The sequence below is a fragment of the Panulirus ornatus genome, chromosome 2, assembly GCF_036320965.1.
Source record: "Panulirus ornatus isolate Po-2019 chromosome 2, ASM3632096v1, whole genome shotgun sequence".
In the NCBI taxonomy this organism is placed as follows: domain Eukaryota; kingdom Metazoa; phylum Arthropoda; class Malacostraca; order Decapoda; family Palinuridae; genus Panulirus; species Panulirus ornatus.
The window spans coordinates 22,526,443-22,531,442 of NC_092225.1; the positions used below are offsets into that span (position 1 = coordinate 22,526,443).

The window sequence follows — 5,000 nt, forward strand, 5'->3', positions numbered from 1 at the left end:
TGGGGGAGGGGGCGAAAATTTTGGGAGCCTTGAAAAATGTGTGGAAGTCGAGAACATTATCTCGGAAAGCAAAAATGGGTATGTTTGAAGGAATAGTGGTTCCAACAATGTTGTATGGTTGCGAGGCGTGGGCTATGGATAGAGATGTGCGCAGGAGGATGGATGTGCTGGAAATGAGATGTTTGAGGACAATGTGTGGTGTGAGGTGGTTTGATCGAGTAAGTAACGTAAGGGTAAGAGAGATGTGTGGAAATAAAAAGAGCGTGGTTGAGAGAGCAGAAGAGGGTGTTTTGAAATGGTTTGGGCACATGGAGAGAATGAGTGAGGAAAGATTGACCAAGAGGATATATGTGTCGGAGGTGGAGGGAACGAGGAGAAGAGGGAGACCAAATTGGAGGTGGAAAGATGGAGTGAAAAAGATTTTGTGTGATCGGGGCCTGAACATGCAGGAGGGTGAAAGGAGGGCAAGGAATAGAGTGAATTGGAGCCATGTGGTATACAGGGGTTGACGTGCTGTCAGTGGATTGAATCAAGGCATGTGAAGCGTCTGGGGTAAACCATGGAAAGCTGTGTAGGTATGTATATTTGCGTGTGTGGACGTGTGTATGTAGATGTGTATGGGGGGGGGGGGTTGGGCCATTTCTTTCGTCTGTTTCCTTGCGCTACCTCGCAAACGCGGGAGACAGCGACAAAGTATGAAAAAAAAAAAAAAAAAAATATATATATATATATATATATATATATATATATATATGTACTACATTTTCCCTTCATTATTCATCGGTTGGTCACACCAGAACTCAGCAGATGGATACATTAGCCTGCAAAATCGGAAATAATTCCTTTTTCTTTTCCAACGTTACCGGGAATTTTTCACGTCAAAGTTATTGAAAAAAAAAATTAAGGTCTGTGTTCAGAATTTTTTAGTGGTATGAACACAATATCAATTCACTAATAAGTTATAGACCCAGAAGGGACGAACGCATTTATGTCTCGTTCGAAGAAAACGTTCTTAAAAAGAACGAAAAACGATCTTGTTTGCATATAGTATAAAAGTTGGCCTGATAGCAACAAAGCAAACCTATTTATTCTGGAAGAAAAAAATAGAGAAAATATTCTTGCTTGCGCAAACACCTGTTCTCTCTCTCACATAAGAAAAATTGTTTCGTGAAAGAAAAAGAGAAAAGAAAAAAAAAGTGCTTCTCGTTCGCAAGAACACAACACACATGCTGGTCCCTCATATGAAAAAGAAAAACAAAATGAATTAGAAAACATTCAGAAAAAAAAATCATTTGAAAAATAAACACTCGTACAAATAGGTTTTCCTATTTAGATTTGTGTGTGTGTAAATACTTAACTGTACGGGGAGGGAGTTCTACACTCGTGGGTCACCTTCTCTTGAATTGCATCATACTGTTCTTTAACAATCTGTCGGCTGTTCGCATTCACTATCTTATAACTCAACATTGATTATCTTATAACTCAGTTCGGTTCCATTCATCCGCCAATCATATGCAGTTATCCACAGTTTCTCTTAATATGTTTCTTACGTAATTTCATGTGTGGTCCTGTGGCTGTTCTATCCCTGCATCTGTGGAAGATGTGTTCACTGTGTACATCATGAAGGTTTGGTTACTCAGTTATGATCGGGTCACCGCTTACTCACCTCTCTTCCTTATTGGATGAATTCGAAACATTTAACCTTCCCCTGTAACTCGGAGTTCTCTTCATTCTGGTATTTCGTTGTCTTCCTCTGTTGCCTTCTCTTTTTTTATTTTTCTTTCGTGATTCTTTAACTGCGACGACCATAAACTCGAGAGGCATATTATTTCAGTGGCCTAATGTCCCGATGACAATAGAGCGTCAAGGATATCCACGTACTTGAGAGCTGTTCCAATATTTGCCATCCAACAGTTTGTCTCCATAACTCCTCTCTTACTTTGGGGGCTATATGGCCACGGTTTAGGGAACAGTCTCGACTCCCAAAGTCTCTCTCTCTCTCTCTCTCTCTCTCTCTCTCTCTCTCTCTCTCTCTCTCTCTCTCTCTCTCTCTCTCAGACTGCTATGGGTGGCTCTTTTTTTTACCTGTTGGATACTATACAGATGAGGACTCCTCTCACGGTCGCTTGTCCTCATTATAGTGACTCGAGCTGAACTTCATGAGCCATGCCAGGCCGACTTTTGAATTTGTCAAGGTCCCCTTGTAAGTAGATGCAGTCCTCCTCGCTGGCAAAGCTTGCGTGAGCCAGCTTAATTGATACGGGGCTGTGTTGGTGATGTTCCAGCTTCGATGTAAAGTTTGTTTGTTTTTTTTTTTTACTCTATGGTTCCTTAAACCTTTGACGAGTAGAACAGATTGCCGGTATTAGAAAATGCGATGACGAAAACGTTGTACCCATTTAATGAAAAGTGACTCGCAATATTTATTTCATAGAACATTTAAAATCACAAAAATAATATATTAAGCAGTAATTCATCCCAATTTTAACGTTTTACGAATTTTTAGGGTAAAATAACATAGTTTAAGGGCAAGTAACATGCGTGTACTTCCCATAGCTTCTTCCCCTTTAAGTATAGATAATTGACGATGTTTGTCTAAATTAGACCGGGTGTATCTTGCTTCAAAACCCACATGGGAACACGTGTGCCAGAACTCATTAACGGATCTCGCAGGGCTTAAGAAAAAGCTACTCTGTGTTGTGTGGAGGAGCAAGGGAGAGAGGAGGGAGGGAGTGAGTGGTGGTCTTGGAGTCGGGTGGAAGGGAGGAGCCACGGGCGAGCAGGGAGATTAATGCTGAGGGAAGGGAGGTGTGTAGTGGCGCTACTGGAAGGGAGAACAGAATAGAGGGAGTGTCTTGGTTAGGTTAGGTTAGGTTAGTGACTGTGGGTGTCTGTGGGTGACTGTGGGTGTCTGTGGGTGACTGTGGGTGTCTGTGGGTGACTTTGGGTGTCTGTGGGTGACTGTGGGTGACTGTGGGTGTCTGTGGGTGACTGTGGGTGTCTGTGGGTGACTGTGGGTGTCTGTGGGTGACTGTGGGTGACTGTGGGTGTCTGTGGGTGACTGTGGGTGTCTGTGGGTGACTGTGGGTGACTGTGGGTGTCTGTGGGTGACTGTGGGGTGTCTTGGGTCCAGACCAGCAACGCTTTGGGGGCCCTCCACTCCACCCCAGCAGCCGCTGACAGGGGGCCCCCTCACGACGGACCGTCTCCGACCGGGGGGGTTGCGTTATTATACCACTGTTTACACCGTCGGTCCGACAGCTGGGCTGGGCTGAGGGAGGAAGCAGCCATGATGGTTGGTCGGCACATGGCTGGAGGACGGGAATTCCGGCTCTAATGGATTGGCCCGGTGATGAGTCTGGGCGCCCGTGAGGGAGATAGAGATTTGTTGTTTTCTATTGTGTAAAGAAAATGGAGAGTGGGTAAAGTGTTTGAGGCCGCTCAGTAACCTGGTTTACCTTATGATGTTGCTTACCTGTGACGCATTACTTTAGTTTACCCTCCCTGCTGTGTCCTTCTTGCCCGTGGCTTTGTTGTAAACCCGCCCACCCACCGGTGTAAACCCGGCCCACCCGCCAGTGTAAACTCACCCTCCCGGCTACCCCCGGTGTTAACCAGCGACCATTTTTAACTCTCCTCCCAGTTTCCGTTCTAAACCCCATCCACCCCACCACCCGGTGTAAACCCGCCCACCCCACCACCCGATGTAAACCCGCCCACCCACCACCCGATGTAAACCCGCCCACCCACCATCCATTGTAAACCCGCCCACCCCACCACCCGATGTAAACCCGCCCACCCACCACCCGATGTAAACCCGCCCACCCACCACCTGATGTAAACCCACCCACCCACCCAGCGAATCTCTGGCTTCGCTTCGAATCGTTGTTACCGCATTTTCGACACCTTCCCCCTCTGCTCCCCCCCCCCCACCTCAAACACACACAGACGCACACGCACACACCCTTGGTCTCCTCCTACCCTCCTCCCACCACCACCTCACCCAGGCCTTAAGTAATTAAGGAGAGACATGCTATAAACTACTCCCCCACCAACGTTCCCACTCACACACTGCAATATCGAACCCTCTCCGCCACCGCCGCCATGTTTCCCGCCAACCGTGTCACACACACACACACACACACACACACCTTGGCGGGAACACGCCATTTGTGGCGTTCATTATCGATTCTCTCTCTTTTTTCTTCATCTCTCGCTCTGCCTTTTCCCATCCGTTCCCCTTGAGAACGTACCGTCGTGAAGGGATCTTTTAAAAACACACGTTCCCGGGCGTCTTAGCGGCGTTCCCGTGCGCGGCGTCTAATTCCCTCAGAGTGGATAAAAGGAGGGAGTGAAGGAGGGAGGGAGGGAGTGGAGTGAAGGAGCCCTTTACTGTCGGCGGGGCGAAGTGATGGACGTCTTGGCGCGGCCCAGTTGGCTGGTTAGATATAAGGTGACAGTTTGCATTCGTTATTCCTATTGTTCCCGGCCTCCCTCCTTAGGGCCCCGCCCCTCCTTCCTCCCTCCTCCTCCTCCTCTTGGGGGCCCACTGACACTCCACCCCCCCACCCCCTGCACCTGCAGGAATGCTCGCGTTCAGGTCGTACAAGTGGCACGCGCCGGAAACCGAGGGAATGTGCGGGAAATATTGATGTAGACTCCCCTCCCTCCCGCCCTCCCTCCCTCCCTCCCTGGCCCCCTCCCTCCCTCCCTGGCTCCTTCCCTCCCTCACTCCCTCCCTCCTTCCCTCCCTGGCCCGCCCTGCCGGCCGCGTCACGCCACGCTACTCCGCGCCGGGGACTGGTGGTGGTGCATTGGTCTACTTCACGCCAGGTTGGACCACGACCACCTTTGCTTCGTCTCTCTCTCTCTCTCTCTCTCTCTCTCTCTCTCTCTCTCTCTCTGGAGGGAAGGTCTGCCCCGCGGGAGATCGCGGGGACATGGAAAGTCTGCGACACTCGCCTTGCAGAACAACGCCTCACTCAAAGTCCCGAGCGAAT

General features: G+C 48.9%; 1 protein-coding gene across 5 annotated transcripts in view; it reads left to right on the top strand.

The window, feature by feature from the left end:
• The window catches only part of LOC139754161 (uncharacterized), a 448,889-nt gene that overhangs the window by 222,958 nt on the left and 220,931 nt on the right, over positions 1–5,000 (top strand). The gene's annotated exons all lie outside the window — the stretch shown is intronic.